At 45.7% G+C, this 19,272-nt stretch overlaps 1 protein-coding gene across 1 annotated transcript in view; it reads right to left on the bottom strand.

The window, feature by feature from the left end:
- The window catches only part of LOC135238294 (R3H domain-containing protein 2), an 88,089-nt gene extending 70,913 nt beyond the window's left edge, over window positions 1–17,176 (bottom strand). The window contains exon 1 of the mRNA XM_064306075.1: window positions 16,520–17,176. The gene's annotated coding sequence lies outside the window, so the exon portion shown is untranslated. The remainder of the gene's footprint in view (window positions 1–16,519) is intronic.
- Between the last annotated feature and the right edge of the window lie 2,096 nt (window positions 17,177–19,272).

A 19,272-nucleotide genomic window follows, 5' to 3' on the forward strand; every position in this document is an offset into this window, starting at 1 on the left:
TGCCACACTCCGTCCATTACTGGGGGGGACGACTCAATTTAACTCCCACCAGTCCGTACCCCTACCCCGCAGCAGTCATTGGGGGGTAGGGGCAGTCTGAGGGGGGAGGGGTTCCAGGTGATCAGCCGGAACCAGGGGTTCCCAAACGGTAGGGGATCGGACCCAGCCCTGGGCAGTGGAGCTGACTAACCCTGAGATGCACAAGACCGAAATAATTTACTGTAGTCTACATAAGAAGTCTCCCATTAGGTTACACTGTGTGTGGCGTGCATTCAGATTAAGCTGAGAGGGGACTTTGCCCAATGAGTGGTGTTCGACAGTTACAGAACTGCTCTGCGATTTGAATTACCACAATTTACAGATTTAAAAAAAATTTAATGCTGTGGTCCCAAGTCATAGAAAGCTTGCAGGAGAGTGTGCAGGCGTATTATGTACGTGTGCGCAGGTGTGTGAGAGTGTGTGTGTGTGAGAGAGTGTGTGTGCGCAGGTGTATGTGTGTGTGTGTGTGTGTGTGTGTGTGCAGGTGAGTTACATGCATGCACACACACAAGGTGGACAGAGCAGCAGATGAAAAGCAGTGAAGCAGTGACGCAAGCGCAGCAGCACAGGTGAGTCATGAGAAGCTGAAGGGCCGTTAGCAGCATGTCAGCTATAAAAGGCCTGGCCGTCACCGCCCTGGCATGAGCGTGTGCAGAGGAAACTGAGGAAATTAAGCTTTCAAAAAAAAACTATTTACTCATGAATGATTTCATGTGCCAATTACGACAGCACATGGGAAACACAAACAGACCAGAAGAACAGCTAAAACGAGAAGAACAGCTAAAGCTCACCGACAGGGCCACACAGACAAACGAGAAGAACAGCTAAATCTCACCGACAGAGAGACACAGACAAACGAGAAGAACAGCTAAAGCTCACCGACAGGGACACACAGACAAACGAGAAGAACAGCTAAATCTCACCGACAGGGACACACAGACAAACGAGAAGAACAGCTAAATCTCACCGACAGAGACACACAGACAAACGAGAAGAACAGCTAAAGCTCACCGACAGGGACACACAGACAAACGAGAAGAACAGCTAAAGCTCACCGACAGGGACACACAGACAAACGAGAAGAACAGCTAAAACGAGAAGAACAGCTAAAGCTCACCGACAGGGACACACAGACAAACGAGAAGAACAGCTAAAGCTCACCGACAGGGACACACAGACAAACGAGAAGAACAGCTAAAGCTCACCGACAGGGACACACAGACAAACGAGAAGAACAGCTAAAGCTCACCGACAGGGACACACAAACAAGAAGAACAGCTAAAGCTCACCGACAAGCACACACAGACAAACGAGAAGAACAGCTAAAGCTCACCGACAGGGACACACAGACAAACGAGAAGAACAGCTAAAGCTCACCGACAGGGCCACACAGACAAACGAGAAGAACAGCTAAAGCTCACCGACAGGGACACACAGACAAAAGAGAAGAACAGCTAAAGCTCACCGACAGGGACACAGACAAAAGAGAAGAACAGCTAAAGCTCACCCACAGGGACACACAGACAAACGAGAAGAACAGCTAAAGCTCACCGACAGGGGGACACAGAAAAAACGAGAAGAACAGCTAAAGCTCACCGACAGGGACACACAGAAAAAACGAGAAGAACAGCTAAAGCTCACCGACAGGGACACACAGACACTGAACAGGATAGCTGGAATGTAACATCCCAAAACCACGGCCTCAAAAATGACCACAGAACTGACTCAGCACCTCAGTGGCGCAGTCCCAGATAAACACTATATGATGTGAGCTTCACAAAGCTCGTATCTAAGGTAGGGCCATCACTCAGAATCCAGCTGCATCATGGGTAATGCACAGACCCATAGCCTGGTGTGAGGAGCACACAACCAGGGTCTGTAAGCAATGGAGATGCGATGCGGTCTGAAGAGGAGTCTTTCACTATATTTACTACATCTGGACAGGTTTACACTCAGGAGAGAGCCAGAGGTAGCTTTCAACCCACAAGGTCTGTTGCTAACTCTTAAATGTGGCGGTGAATCAGTAATAGTATGGGCAGCCATCTCAGGGGAGTCTCTGGGTCCGATGTTCACTGTCCATGGTCGTGTAAATGCCCGGGAAAATGACAACATTGTACAGATGCTACATTATATTACAGGCATTTAGCAGACGCTCTTATCCAGAGTGACTTACACAATTTTTTTCACAGCATTTGCATTGCATCCATGTATACCTGGGTATGCGGATATACTGAAGCAATGCAGGTTAAGTACCTTGCTCAAGGGTACAACAGCAGTGTCCTACCTGGGCATGGAACCTGTGACCTTTAGGTTACAAGACTAGCTCCTTACCCACTATATGGGGCAAACACTGCTCCCTTGTGATGTGCCCATACTCCAGGATGAGAATGGCCTCATAGCACACTGCTGAACTAATGCAACACTGGTGTCCTGATGAAGCCAAGCACTTTCAGTGTCCTCATCAATCAAAATGACCACACGCATGCACACACGCTCACGCACTCGCTACAGCACCACAGCACACCAAGCACACGCAACGCCACCCGCACAAAACATCCACACACACGACTACACACACGCACAACATCACACCCCACCCGCATCAGCACAGCAGCACACAAGCACACACAAGCACACCAAAATACCACACACGCAGCACAGCCACACGCACTACACGCAAACGTCACTCAATGAACGCCCCAGCACACAGCTCAAAGTTACCTCCACGGCTTGTTCACAAGCATTGAAGATGTTCTCATAGAAACAGAGGCCTCCTCTCCCTGTGGGCTGGGCTCCTGGATCTCAGGCTTCTTCACTCTGAAGCTCTGTTTGCAGCAGCAGCAGCAGAATTGTTTTTTCCCCTTTTTTTCACAGCGATTTCAAGTTCTATTTATAGCTGCCTGCTGCTGCTGCTGCTTCGTGCGCTCTCTCTCTCTCCTTCTCTCTCTCCCTCTCTCCTTCCCCATCTCCCTCCCCTTCTCTCTCGCTAACTCTCTCACTCTGTCCCTCTCTCCTTCGCCATCTCCCTCTCTCCTTTCCCATCTCCCTCCCTCCTTCCTTCTCCATCTCCCTCTGCTTCTCTCGCTCTCTCTCTCTCTCCTTCTCCACCCCCCTCTCGGTTTCACTCTCTCCCCTCTCTTGTCCTCTTTCTCCCACCTCCTTTCTTACTCTTCATCTCCCTTTTTCTGTCTCTCTCTCCCCCTCTCAATTGCTTTGTTGGCATAAAATACAAATGTAATTATTGCCAAAGCATACATATAAATATGTTAAATAATAATAATGTTGAATGTAATAACATAGAACAGTAACAACAGTAACAACAAGCTTTCTCTCGCTCTCTCTCTCTCTCTCTCTCTCAGCTCGTCACACCACATGGGAGGGCAGAGGAACAGTATCAAGCAAAAAATCAGAAGGAGAGAGCCTTTAACATATGTGTACATGTGTGCAGGTGTACATTGAACATAATGAACTCTCCCATTTCTATTTACTATTCAGTAACACAAAGAAAGAGGCAATAAATGGTAATATCTAGTGGCAATATCAGTATATTGATATATTGATATGTTATTTCGGTTTCAGATTGGGTTTACATTGGCCCACACAGTTCTGTGAGCGATGAAGGGTGGTGGATACTCCGGAATTCAGCTCCATAATGGCTGATACTGGGCATGAAGGGATTTGTAGTTTGATGCCAGATTGTAAATCCAGCAGGTCTTCAGAAACTTCTCCAGGTGTCCAACAGCATCCTTCATCACACGCAAAAACTGCCTGTGCCAATCAAAAACCCGCACTAAAACAAAAAACGGAGCTGTGCCTGGGGAATCGGGAGTCTCGTCAGGCACGGTCGGTCTTATCCGCAGTCGTGGCAACGGCGCTCGGCAACAGTATCGAGCGCGGCTCAGTGTCAGCGTGTAGGCCGCTCCTTATCTTCAGAGCAGCTCGAGTCGTCTGCGCCAGCACCTTTGTACCGCTGTTAATCTCCCGCTCCACAAAGAGCGCTTCTTCCGCTGAAGACTGACGGTAACCCCACAGCACGCAAACGCAGCCGAAAACTCGCCGGTGGCACGACGCGCAACGGATCCCATTAGAACCGCTGACCGGCAACAGCGGCGGCGGCAAGGGCTGAACCCGTACGACCGCGACTCGACGCCGAGCACGGAGGCTGGATTTATCCGGCATGGACACGAGCGTGAGCACGAGCGGGGGTACGAGCGTGAGTATGAGCGTGAGCACGAGCGTGAGCACGAGCGTGAGCACGAGCGGGGGCAGCAGCGGGGGCACAAGGGTAAGCAAAGTGTGAAATCAAAAGCAAGCAAAGCCCGCAGGACATAAACAGGCCCATCTTCCCCGCAGCCAGCTAATTAACAGCAGATGACTGCCGGTGAATTATTCACCTATAGCAGGCGTGTCATTCCTCACACTGCCCCCCCCCCCCAGCAACCCACTCACCCTTCACAAACCCCCCCCCCCCGCCTAAAACGCCCCAGCTCCCCATTTAGGGCGGTCGGCTGCAAAACCAGCCTTCCCCTCAATCACCCCCCGAAAAGCCGTTTCAACACGAGCGCCAGACGCCCGAGCGTCGAGTCAGGGGACCCCGGCTAAACGACCCAAAAAAGGCTCCTGTCTAACGAGCTGGATGAGGGACTTCCAATGAGGACGTCCTGCAGCGCACCGGGCTACCTCTGTCACCCCCTCACTGGAAAACAGCACTGCCCTACTGCAGAGTCAGTGCACTAGCTTTTACATTTACTCTTTACTGACTCATGTCCATATATATACGAGCTTGCATCTTATATGCACATACATTTTTAATATGGGCTGTCCCATGCCCTCTAAAAAAGTCCTCTAAAAATGTCAATTCCCACTCAAAACAATAAAGCTATTGGATGTTGATTTGTCAGTTGTGCATGAGAGTCTCCACAAGAGGGGGACAGACGGTGAGAACTGAATAATTGCACTTCCAAAGCTGACCAAATCTGGCATACGTGACCTGCGTGCACGGTGGACCCAAAATAAGGTTACCTTTCCGGTTTCTAAACGAGCACAAGCAGTGCTAACAGCAAACGAAGATGACACGATACTATAATGGACAGCCAGAGAGCAGGCTAGATGGCTGCACATGTTAACACACATTAACACAAAATATTAGCAAACCGGCTCACATTTCATCACTTCCTCCATTCTCTTTCGTCCCCGTCCAGCATGGTAGGGAGGTCACAGGCACTCAGATCTGGCCTGGGGATTCCACTCTCCCGGGGAATTAACTCAGCAATTAGTGCTGCCGATTGGCCAGACCGTCTTCACACCTGAATCCCAGGTAAAGGCAGGGTGGAAAACCAGCAGTTCTGGGCCCTGGAGGGCCGTGATTTGTGTAACAGGTGCTAAGTGGCTAATCCAGTGAGAATGGGAACCGCAGTGAGATTATGGAACCCCAGCAGAGCCAGTGCAGACTGTGGAACCGCAGTGGGATTAGGCTAGCCAGCATGACCCAATAAAACTGTGTGTGACTAGCAGGCTAGCCAACATGACCCAATAAAACTGTGTGTGACTAGCAGGCTAGCTAACATGACCCAATAAAACTGTGTGTGACTAGCAGGCTAGCCAACATGACCCAATAAAACTGTGTGTGACTAGCAGGCTAGCCAACATGACCCAATAAAACTGTGTGTGACTAGCAGGCTAGCTAACATGACCCAATAAAACTGCGTGTGACTAGCAGGCTAGCCAGCATGACCCAATAAAACTGTGTGTGACTAGCAGGCTAGCCAGCATGACCCAATAAAACTGTGTGACTAGCAGGCTAGCCAGCATGACCCAATAAACTGTGTGGACTAGCAGGCTAGCCAACATGACCCAATAAACTGTGTGACTAGCAGGCTAGCCAACATGACCCGATAAAACTGTGTGTGACTAGCAGGCTAGCCAGCATGACCCAATAAAACTGTGTGTGACTAGCAGGCTAGCCAGCATGACCCAATAAAACTGTGTGTGACTAGCAGGCTAGCCAACATGACCCAATAAAACTGTGTGTGACTAGCAGGCTAGCCAGCATGACCCAATAAAACTGTGTGTGACTAGCAGGCTAGCCAGCATGACCCAATAAAACTGTGTGTGACTAGCAGGCTAGCCAGCATGACCCAATAAAACTGTGTGTGACTAGCAGGCTAGCCAACATGACCCAATAAAACTGTGTGTGACTAGCAGGCTAGCCAACATGACCCAATAAAACTGTGTGTGACTAGCAGGCTAGCCAACATGACCCAATAAAACTGTGTGTGACTAGCAGGCTAGCTAACATGACCCAATAAAACTGCGTGCGACTAGCAGGCTAGCTAACATGACCCAATAAATCTGTGTGACTAGCACAGCTAACATGACCCAATAAATCTGTGTGACTAGCAGGCTAGCTAACATGACCCAATAAATCTGTGTGACTAGCAGGCTAGCTAACATAACCCAATAAATCTGTGTGACTAGCAGGCTAGCTAGCAGGCTAGCTAACATGACCCAATGAATCTGTGTGACTAGCAGGCTAGCTAACATGACCCAATAAATCTGTGTGACTAGCAGGCTAGCTAACATGACCCAATAAATCTGTGTGACTAGCACAGCTAACATGACCCAATAAATCTGTGTGACTAGCACAGCTAACATGACCCAATAAATCTGTGTGACTAGCAGAGCTAACATGACCCGATAAAACTGCATATTCTGAGGCTTTGTCCTCACTCAGCATGTCCCTGGTGTTACACACCACTGGCTGGTGTGGGTGGTCTTAGTCTGTGGCCACAGACTTAGACCACCCTTTGCCCTAGACGTGTACAGCCAGGGCCCTCCCTGCAAACTGAGCACAGGCCTGTTGCTTTGACCCCCAGTGTGGGACAGGAGTGGATGGCTGACCGTCGAACACTCAGGGACTCCACCCACCTTTTCCATGAGGTTGTTGCCCTTTGCTTGCTCATGAGGGTTCAGAATGTTCTTTGAGACTTGGGTTGTTTGTGAAAAGAACTGCAAATGAAATGGAATTAAATCAAATAAACACTAGCAGAGACAAGATGAAGGCACTGATCTCAACAGGATCTCTACCAGCTTCAAGGGGTACTGCCATCAGGTAAACTGGCCACTCTTTATTTCAGCTTCTCATTGCCCGGGTCCCACAGGGAATGGTGCTGGGTCCCCTCCCGTTTTTTATTGATACTAAATATCCATGTTTTCAGTGCATTCAAAGCTGATGATGCTCAACTTGTCCTCCCTCTGAACATCAAATTCCACAGACATGACCACATGCACGGATGACGTGGCAAACAGGATGACTAACCGGCTTCGAGCACTCAAGCTTGCCAAAATAAACAAGGCAAAAGCAATTATTAAACCCCACACCTACAACAGGCTTAATGGCAGAGTATTCGCTTCCTCGTTTTTTAAATACTTGTTCATAATTAAATTGATTATCTTTGACAGTATAGGGTCTTTAACCAGGAAGAAGCTGACTGGGCGACACTCTTCGCCCGTCATCTCAGCCTTTAACCACAGCACTTCCCGGCCACCATCTCCGTGGCAACAGACAGACAGCACCACCAAGACGCACCCTATGGGCTGGGTGAATCGCACGCAAACGCCGAAACCTTTTTGAGTTTTTGAATGAAGATGTCACGTGCTTCACGAGCCGATTAAATTAAGCAGGAAAAAAACTCATTAGCATACCGGTTCCCACAGATGCTCACTGTGGCATGGATAATCAAAGCCGGAAGACTGTATCTGGTACAATTCATAATTAAATCTGTGTCACTGAGGAGCTACTGTGTGTTAAAATGTGCAAGGAGTACAAGTTAGCCATGCACCGTAAGAGCATGATGCGTATCATTAGCTAACAGACCAGGTAATTGCTTGCCGTGTTCACACTGTTATAATGGGGAGAAAGCCCACAACCTGCTCCTTTACTTTCCATTAGACACTACATTCATTGCTTCACTTTTCCCCCCCAAATTTAAAAAAACCCAACCAAAAAGACTGGTGTTTGGTCCAACCGACTGCTCAATACAGGCAACCTCCCATTTAAGTGACAGACAGAATTAATGTAAACTGAGCCTCGTAAAAGCAGAAGGCAGGATGAAAGGGAACATAAGGGATGGTATTGAAAGAGGAACCGCGGTTACGATGGGGGGTGTGGTTTCTCCCCTCCACGGGGCCTACGCCACACCGTCCCGTCTGGCTGTGACCGTTTTGCCTCTGGTCCGGATGTGGGACAGATGTGCAAGGCTGTGCTGCATGTGCTCCAAGCAGCGATAGCAGAGCGTCCAAAACGCAACATCGCCCAATGGACACAGCAGCTCTGCTCTGCACCTTCATTCTGTTTACGCACACATCCCTCGATACATCCGAGGGACAGGGCAGTGCAGTGTGAAAGAGGGGAAAGTCAGGCACCCTCCATCTCTTATGAACCTGAACTTCCATCATCGACGCACTCAATCTCCGCTTCTCCAGGAGCTTCATCACCAACACACTCAATCTCCACTTCTCCAGAGGCTTCATCACCGACACACTCAATCTCCACTTCTACAGAAGCTTCATCACCGACGCACTCAATCTCCACTTCTCCAGAGGCTTCATCACCGACGCTCTCAAATCTCCGCTTCTCCAGAAGCTTCATCACCAACGCACTCAATCTCCACTTCATCACCGACGCACTCAATCTCCGCTTCTCCAGAGGCTTCATCACGGACACACTCAATCTCAACTTCTCCAGAGGCTTCATCACCGACGCTCTCAATCTCCGCTTCTCCAGAGGCCTGCCGGGGCCTACAGGCAGCCATTAGCATCAGCGCGCACACACTCACTACTTAATATTACCAACAGGGCGATTCATCTCCTCTACTGGCTCTGCTCGCTGACCTGCACAGCCACACTGTGTTCATGGAGTTGTGAGTACGTGCCAAAAAACGTGGCCGTTCATGCCGAATCGAGCCGAGACGGGAGTCAGTTCACGGGCATCCGCCCGAGTCCAACCGTTATTTAACAGACTCCGGAAATCGAACGTCTATCCCCAACTCTTGTAAATAATGCATATCTTGGAAAGAAGGAGTCGTTGCACCATTGACCAAACACAATGAAATCAAATCATTTTATGCACAGCTATGGTCTCTGTTCAATCTCTTTCAATCGCGGTGCTTAAACGCGGCACCCAAAAACCTCCTAGGGCTGCGTTTAAGTGCATATACTTTGACTATAAGAAATCGTTATGGTCGGGCACAGCCATAACGTACCGCAGGCTGGAGTATCCATCACAAGTAATGAGGATGCCAAGAAAAATACAACATCATAATAAATAAATAATGCAGTAATTTTACACATCGACTTTTCAAGCTAAATTATTTACAAGGCAAAAAAAAAAAAAAAAAACTATTTCTGAAAGCTTTATTTCCCTCCCAACACCATACTGGGATATCCCATCCATCAAAATGGAGACGCGTTTAACTTTCATTAACAGGGTTGGGAGGGGAGGTGGGAAATCGATGGTTTGGGCGAAGAGTAAACTGATTTAAGTGCTCCTAACAGTCACTGCAGTACCTGGTTCCCTGCCCAGTAGGCTAACCTGTTTTAGGCTTTTCGTTTTTCCGCAAAATGTTTTCCCCAAAATTCAGTGTGTTCTAGAACTCTTTTCAGCTGTCAGTCACCAGTAGTGATTGTGACATCAGCATTAGAATTCTCAGTTAAGAACATTCCAATCACAAGGGTTAAAGCTGTTCAGTGTGATCATAGGTCTTTCAGGCACTCTAGGGGTTGTGAAGTCGGGGGTGGGGTTTAAAAATTACTCGCCAGTTCACGTATACAAAATGTATTTATTTTAATCGCAGCACACCAGTTTTTAAGCTGCTGATCATCAGACAGGGACCCATGGTAGACACTCCACACGGTCCACAGGAGCTTATCATGCAAAAATGGCCCGCCATATTACAACACTACTAGAATGACCCCCCCCCTCCCCCAATCAACGCTGACAATGCTTGCCTGGGTACCAGCCCTTTTATGTAGTTACAAGAGTGGTTTCTTCAGTTTTCTTCTGGAGTTCATTCATCATATAAAAAGCTACATCACTGTTCATTTCTTTGATCAGCACATAATGCCTTCAGTTTTAATTAGCTGTTGACTTGACGTGCCATTTGGCTGCATAACACAAGAAACAACATGAAACTGCACCTTCGAACCAGTTAGGCATGGTTCATGTTAATTTACGTAGGAAATATGGAGTCATAATTAATAATGATTTGAATTTCCTTTTGATATTCACAACGCCAATTCATTGATTTTCAACTATTGGAGAAATGGAATCTAGCTCTATTTGCCACACGGCACTGTGGGAAATGCAGTTATTTTTTGTGTAAATATTGACCGGCACCACTGCATTGCATTGACACTTCTGGCAGGAAAATTAATAACACTAATTATTTTATGAAGCGTAATTCTTCTCTCCTTCAACAAAGTTAAAAGAATAGAACTGTAATTTAACATGCACTCAAATGCTCCAAGTGACTGATTGGTCTGGGTTCAAACATAGTTTGTCCTTAAGTTTGAATTACAATGAAGTTCAAATCTACATGTCTTTCTCCCCCCAGTCACAGTTTAACTAACACACCAAAACAAGTTGGCAAAGAAAGTGTTTAAATGCTCGCATTTACTAGCAAGTCAAAGTTAAGACTGAATATATGCCAGTAAGCTCATAGCAGTCAAATAACTGAACCACTTCATTACATTACATTACAGGCATTTAGCAGACGCTCTTATCCAGAGCGACTTACACAACTTTTACATACCATTTTTACATTGTATCCATTTATACAGCTGGATATATACTGAAGCAATTTCAGTTAAGTACCTTGCTCAAGGGTACAACGGCAGTGTCCTACTCGGGAATCGAACCTACGACCTTTCGGTTACAAGCCCAGTTCCTTACCCACTGTGCTACACTCTGTCCTTCAAAAGGACACAAAATACAAAACTCTGTGACTTTAAATTTAAAAAAGTCGGAGGACTCTTTAATTACCTAAAGATATCAAGGATCATGAAGTAGAACAGCTAGGGACCACAGGTGTCTGTAGGAGACACTTGGGGAGTATTCTGTCCATGAAGGGCTGGTGTGAATGGGACCGGTCTGCAAAGCCAGCATTTGGGTCAGCTGGTGTGAATGGGACCGGTCCGCAAAGCCAGCGTTTGGGTCAGCGGGTGTGAATGAGACTGGTCCGCAGAGCCAGCGTTTGTATCAGCTGGTGTGAATGGGACCGGTCCGCAAAGCCAGCGTTTGTATCAGCTGGTGTGAATGGGACCGGTCCGCAAAGCAAGCGTTTGGGTCAGCTGGTGTGAATGGGACCGGTCCGCAAAGCAAGCGTTTGTATCAGCTGGTGTGAATGGGACTAGTCCGCAGAGCCAGCGTTTGTGTCAGCTGGTGTGACGCTGGCTAACGAGCGGTAGGCTGTATGACGCGTGTCTGGAAAACTACATGCAATACTAACTCGCCTGTGATGTACTTTGAGGAACAACTTTTTTTTTTTTAATTAAAATGGAAGTTGTCGCCAGTTACCATAATCACAACCGATGGGACACCAAAGACGCCACTTTGGAACAGTCATCCAAGAAGCCCCTCCCCGCACCCACCCCAAAACGAGGAGAGCTGGAACACCCTGAGCCCAGAAACACAATGGCTTTCTTAACACAGAGTGACTGGCAGTTCCACACCTGGGACATCCTCCTGCTCTTCTGCCGACTCTGACAGAGACGACCGTATCATTAAAAGTGCTGCTTTCAGAGTGTCGAGTGCTCCAGCTCGCCTTATTTCAGCTCAGTCCCAGTGAAGTTACGTGGGTGAGGACCCATCTGTACGCATCCTGGGCTGTCCTGGCCGCGAAGCACTCACTCTGTCCTCTTTTAATAACCGAGCTGAAGCACGTTCACCATCACGTCTTACCATAGTGTGATCACTGCGTCCCTTCTGATTGGCCAGTCTTCACCACAGTGTAATCACTGCGTCCCTTCTGATTGGCCAGTCTTCACCATAGTGTAATCACTGCGTCCCTTCTGATTGGCCAGTCTCACCATAGTGTAATCACTGCGTCCCTTCTGATTGGCCAGTCTCACCATAGTGTAATCACTGCATCCCTTCTGATTGGCCAGTCTTCACCATAGTGTAATCACTGCGTCCCTTCTGATTGGCCAGTCTTCACCATAGTGTAATCACTGCGTCCCTTCTGATTGGCCAGTCTTCACCATAGTGTAATCACTGCGTCCCTTCTGATTGGCCAGTCTTCACCATAGTGTAATTGCTGCGTCCCTTGCTATTGGCCAGTCTCACCACAGTGTAATCACTGCATCCCTTCTGATTGGCCATTGCACAGATTCACCGCAAAGTGAAGCTGGCCTCCAGTGACTGTCTGTCCAGGAGAAACAGGGCTGGGAGGTAGTGCAGACAGCAGTCTTCAGCCACATTTCCAGGTGAATCAGCCAGGTGGAGTCAAAAGCTTGAGTTACAGCCTAATGCCACAGGCCAAAGACTCAGGCGGCTGGTCCGTTCGTGTGTCTGCAGACAGTCCAGTGAGGTGCCAATGTTAGCATCTTACTCCGTAAAGTGCCACAATACTGTAGCATTTATGCTTAAAAAAATGTATTTAGCAAAAACGTCAAAAATTATTCCTATTGCACCTGTGTGACAAGCTGAGTTTTATCATTATTAAAGTCAGATCTGCAGAACTTGACAGTCAACACGATTTCCTTCTAGGACAGTTGCCAGCAGTACGGGAGATGCATTTCGAGCTGTCAATATCACGCCGTAGTGTGTGCCATGAATAGCCTCTCTTTAATGCCTGCCTTACACTGCAAGAGATGGCAAAAGGAGAAACTGCATGAACTCTGTCAGCCGGCTAGATTAGAGAAAACCAAGTGTTCAGCCGGTCGAATTGATATTTTCCTGTTTTTATCATATTAAATTGAAAGTATAGCCCTCTCTTTAAAAAGAAACAAAAAAGTAGTTTCAGCAGAGCTGCTTTTTGAAATCAAGTTTGTTATTTTTGATCATAACAATGACTGTTAAATGTGCCACAGGTCAAAAGTCTTTTGTCATTATTAGCCTAAACAGGTTGTGATTTATTTGTGCATTGAAGGACAGATATAATTGCAAGAAAACCCTGATACTTCTCGTAACAAGACCAGGTCAAAACCTAGTATATGGCTGGACCTAACACACTTCATCCGGGCCGACCAATGGTGTAACTTCATAACTCGGCCGACCAATGGTGCAACTTCATCACTCAGTCACTCAATCACAGACATTCGCGTCTGTAGGGCTGGCCCCGCTGTTGCGGTCCAGCCAAAAACCTGGCAGTATTGAACAAGTGCAGAGGAGTAGGATGTGCACTTACAGAGAGAGGCCAGCAGAGTTTGTAGATGTTTGAATTATACTGAAGAGGGCCACATGTTTAGCCTAGTTTCTACGTGCTTGGATACTGCTGGCCCAGATGTAACTACAGGCAATGATAGAATATGGACAGAACTTTAAATGTTTTAATAGAAGAATTTTCAGATAGCTGTGATTTGTAGATAAACGGTTTTCACTTCCCTGGTGGATTTTTTGTTTTATAATAAAGCACACCAATGTAAGGGTTTTTTTTTCTTTCTTACGGAAGTAATCCTTAAGGTTTGGCTGCAGTTGTATTCCTCTACGCTGCAATGTGGTTGACCTGACTAGCACCAGTGCCACTGGCGGGCAAAGCGCTCTCACTGAAAAGATGGCCGCTAGCTTCTCTACCTTCATAATAACCCACCAGGGAAGCCCCGCCCCGATCAAAAGGACACGCCTTCATCTCAGACGGCCCAATGAGGGCTAAGGGGATCATAAGAGCCACAATGGTGGGCTTGAGGAGAAGGTGAGCCCAAAGCACCGGCGATGTCTGCGAGCGGCCGTGGAACAGCAGGAGACACTGGCATGCGCCCGTCTGTGTGGCACGAGCCCAACCGTGGGACTGCAGCCACGGAGCGCACCCTACCCCCGCAGACGGGCAAGACACTCCTGCCCAAAACGACCGCTGGCTCAAGCACTCTCCAACCGAGGGGGTCATGACAAAGCCTCAACCTGGGAGCAGGGCGCTCTCGGCTGAGGAGCCCCTGTATTCGCAGAGTGGGAGTCTGTCTTCCGCCTGGTGAAGAAACTGTCCAACAACACGTCGGCCTAAAGGCGGTGGTTACTTTGGTCACGTGACCTCAACAGGCAGAGTCCAAGTACTTACAGTACGTTCCTCAGATGCAATACAACAACATATTAACACCTGTCTTACGACTATTTCCACAAGTGAGCGTTACCATGCTGCATGAATTGAAATTGGGTTTTTTATTCTCCGTTCTAATTCAGAGGCATAGGTGAACCACTGTTTATAGGAGGGCAGAAATTCAACAAGAATTTTTTTTTTTTTTTTTTTAATTCAAAAGGACTATAAGCCTGTCCAATGCTACCCATTGCTGCATTCAAAAGTGTACAGCTAGGGCCATTTTGTTGTACAAAAGACGTTCTTGTGTCAGCAACAGTAAATAAATTAAAGAAAAATCAACAGACCAAAGGTTTTTTTTTTTTTAAATATATAACTGCTTTTACCACCACACCATACTCATGAGCTGAGAATGAATTAAAATATCCTGGTTGATCTGACACTCAAGCATACAATGAAAATGCAACCTCTGTTTTCTGAGAATCGCAAAAAAAAAAGTACATTAGAGCTGGCGGAGGCATAAATGCTCCATGTCCCCGAGTTGTTCAGGGCAGTGGTTCTCAAATTGCTGATTTCTGTTACAGCCAATCACTTGCTCAGTTAAGGTTATTGATGTTTAAGTAGCTAATTTCATACTTTTCCCCTTTACTTCTCAACAGCACGCAGGTTTCGTCATAATCTGCTTTGTCTATGAATTCTTCCACCAAATGGTTAATGTTAGTGACCAGGTGTGGAAACACTCACCAGTTAGGGGCCTGATCATTTATCTCTGTCTATAATTCGCTATTTTATATTAGTTGTTGTTAGTAATACAGCAAAATGTGAGACTTTCATTCTTCTTGGCATTTTTTGAAATAATGTGCTTTAAGAGGGCAAATAATCCCTCTAGACACAAATAGCAACTAATAGCTGTGGTTAGAACTAAAACGAGCATACACCGGGGGCTCAGGGTGGAGTTTAAAAACCACTGGTTTAGGGCCACAACCATCCCGTGGCCCCGCGGTAAGACACACAGACAGCCGTGCAATTTAGTGAGTGATGCCGCAGCACTTTAGCACCGCAACATTATTCTCGTTTGGGGCCACCAAACCCTAAGCCCAGCTCTGCATTACAAAACGCTGTTCGGTGAGCCACTGCCGTTACTGAAGCTGCAGCGAGCCGCTACAGCTTGAAGCTGAGCCGACGCAGACGCTGCCACTTGGCTCATACTGGTGAATGGAAAGGACCTTTTGGACGAACCCCGAGGTCGGGCCCGGTGCCACAGCAGCCAGGCGAGTGTTAGACTCGCTTTCGCGAACTGCCCATAAACATAAAACCTCTACCAACTAAATTAGACCTGCGTTACGGTGGGAGGTCCAATTAATTAATATAACTCCAGGATCTGTAATCCTCCGCAATGTAATGAAACACTGAATATCACGCTAAAACCGCTAAACACGGATGAGAAACAGTGGTGGCAGCTATATTATGTTCCGTTTGTGGCGTCTTGCTCGTGTTGAGAGAGAAACGCTCAAGTGGAAAAACCTCAAAGGTCGCCCACATATCTCTGAAGGAAATATGTGGCTAATTAGCTATACAAAGCTAGTTCTCCAGCCGAAGTGGTCACACAAACGAGAGAGCAAACGGCATTCGTGCCACGTTAGAAAACAAAGTTCTGTTGAGGGGTTTTTAAATAAGGTGTAACCTTTTTGCGTTCATACGTTACAAAAATAAAACGTAGACTATAGTATAGATCAATGGTGTCATTTTCAGCAGACCAGTAATGATACCAAACCAATGTTTTCAGCGTGAGACGTTGTTAGTTTGATATAGCTAGACTAACAAACACAGAATAAACGAAAATTGAGATGGCTTGGATGCTACTTTATCATGTACACCAAATAGACGGTTAACTGGTTAACAAGTTGGAGCTGTTCAAAATATTGAGCTCAAGCGAAATCACGCTGAACGTAAAGCAAAGTTGGCTTATAACGTTCGCCAACTACTACTCGATAGCCAGTCTAAGTACATTCATTTGTTAGGCAGCACAGGCTATCGCCAGTGTTCAAAATTCATTTCGACAAATATGTCAAACTAGTTTTGTAGCCAGTAAATGGCATTAACGCCATGCATCGGTGCCCACTTTAACGTACACATTCAGTGAGCTATCTGATATATAAGAACCCGTCAAGAGCTGGGTAACGCAGCTTATTGTACATTATTTCCAAATCATTCAAATATAAATCCCAACTCACCGTTCTTCAGTACGTTTTCATTCAGTTGACAGCAGAAGAGACGAATTTCCGAGCTGGTTTCCCTTCCTTCGACTTGGCGATAGCAAACTAGAGAGCTGATCAGCTGGCGATCTAACGAAGGTGCACGTTTATTTCGCCACAATATAGCAACTAAACAAGCAGAAAACAATGCGATATAACGCTAGCCTCCTACCAGACACGCCAGCTAGCCGAATTAGATGCAAAAAAACGCACTTTCCGGCTGACATGCAAGCTAACGCTTGTAAGCGTGTGACCCGGCTTCTATTCGACAAATTTGCCCTTAATAGAGTCAGATACCTATAGCTGGCTCAATTCATTTGGTGATAAAAAGCGCAGCTACCTTATATCGAAAGCTGGCTAAAGCTAGCTGGCTAGCCCGTTGCTATCTGATCGCGACCCCGACTGTCAAAAACAGCACCGCGTGGGAGGGAACCTAACGCTAAATTATTAAACCAAGACCAAATGAGCGAGAAAACTTAGAGCTATCAAATAAAGGACAGAAATGATAGTGACTAAAGAATAAAGACTCTGGGTTTAAAGTAAAAGAAAAAAAGAAACAAAACACCATTCCCCTCGGCTCCGGCTTCTATGTGTGTAGCGTCACTCCTTCACGCACGAGGGTACAACGTCATCATTTCCTGCTGCCTTCGTTTTCTTGCACTATTTGTAATTACGTCATACATATATTTGTATACAATACCTGTTACCGAGAAATTAACATATTTCAAAATTTCCACTGGTATGCGTTATTTCCTTGTTGAGTTTTGTACAATTAATCACCGGTTAATTGTTTATGCTAAACTACCAAAGGTTTGTATGTGCATGTTGAGATTCGTGGTTCCAAAAAGTCAAGTCTCCGTGAGCAACATTGTCATCTAGAGAACGATTATGTGTATATTTTCATATTTGGCAGCTACTTTTTTCCATTGTTGATAGACGGTAGGTGAATTCCCATTTCATATTTCACGTATTGAAAGTTACATTTCGAAAGTTAGATGTGGGAAAAAAAAGTCATTTAATATTTAAAGAGGACGAACAGTATACTGAACACTCACAAGGTGGTACGAGAGTAACAAATCAGCTGTCCATAAAATGGGAATAAAATGCAATTCTTACAACTGACCACTGGGTGGCGAAATTGTACTACTCAGAAAAAACAGGGCTCAATTTATCTCTAATTCCATTTTCTTATTGTAGGCTACTGTAAATCAGACATGCTATGAAACATCCTTTTTCTGACCGAACAAAACTTTTTCTGATCGGACAATGCAGACATAAATATAAAGTGGAGAAGTATTTTAAAAAGTGGTTAAAAAGACGTTTTTTATTTTTATGTCGTAGTGTAAGATCATGATAACAGAAGAGTAACTGGTCACGGCGCATACAGCTGAAACTATGCTTCAGGTCGCCCCTTCTGGGAGTAGCCGCTTAACAGGGATTCGATAACAATGAAACATTAAGTAATTCAAACAAATTGTGGTTTAGCAACCGAGGGTATTTACACAAGGGGCAATGACACAAGACTCGGTACTGGGATATCTGCACATAAAGCTGCAACACGTTTTATTTTATTTAATCAGTAAACAGTGGTACATGGAACATTTGGAACATTGTTTTTTTTTTTTGTTTTGTTTTTTGGTTGAGAAACAGCTAGTCTAATTTTGTACCAGGTAATGGCAGTTGCCAGGGGCATCTGGGAAGTTTGGTAAAATGGATAGCGCAGTGACAACACAATTTCTGCTTCTTGCGTGTGGTAAGCTTTTGTCAGAAAAGGTCATTTCTGTCGATGCACAGACCAAACAAATTAAGCAAACATAACCTAGAGGGTTTGGCTTTCTAACAAGAAAACGCCTGCCATCTTCCAACATCTAAGTTTTAGGCTGTGACTCTGACATGATGATACAATAGTTAAGTGTTCTAATGTCATCCACAAACAAAGTGATAAAATAACTCAGGAAACTAGCAAGTGCAAGATGCCATAGAGTAGTAAGCAATTTAGCCCATCTCAGTAAACAAAACCCATACCTATATGCATGTCAATACAATGCAAATTTTTATATTTTATCACAAATGTGCGACTGGAAGCATAAAATTTGTCAGTGGAACAATGGAAAATGGCAAGGAGCTGTAAATACACAAATTATGCCATGTTTATATTTCTAGTGTTCAGTTTATAGTCCTTGACAGTTGGTTATCACAGGTAAATTGCTTGGATATATAAATTTATTCTGAGTGGCTATAAAAAGCTTACCTTCAAGCATGATATAAAGTGTTGTCACAGATATGTTCTTCAATGGGAAAATTAACTACCTTTACACCTGAATAGAAAAATGTAAATAGTATCAACATAATTAGAAGAAAGTTTTCCTGCATATATAGTCTGAGAACCAGTTTCGGAACTTTCGTAGCTGTATTTCAAAAACAAAAGCAACAGGTAACAGTTTTCTGTGCCCTGTTACCTGTTGCTGTGTCGTTAAACTATGAATATTATTCTGTTTATCACCACCAAGAGCCGCTGTTAAAATTGTAATATGTGTGATGGTGGACATTTTTACACAATGTAAGCCACTAAATAATAAAGTTTGTTTACAAGTAGTGAGTAGTGTCTCTTCACTAGAGAAAAAGGTGATACCAGAATTACATGACCAAATCCTCACTGTAAAATAAATTCCACTAGAGTATCATTTTCATTATCCTTTATCATACTGTATCTGATTTTCAGTTTGCCAGCA

The sequence above is a fragment of the Anguilla rostrata genome, chromosome 13 (genome assembly GCF_018555375.3).
Source record: "Anguilla rostrata isolate EN2019 chromosome 13, ASM1855537v3, whole genome shotgun sequence".
NCBI lineage: Eukaryota > Metazoa > Chordata > Actinopteri > Anguilliformes > Anguillidae > Anguilla > Anguilla rostrata.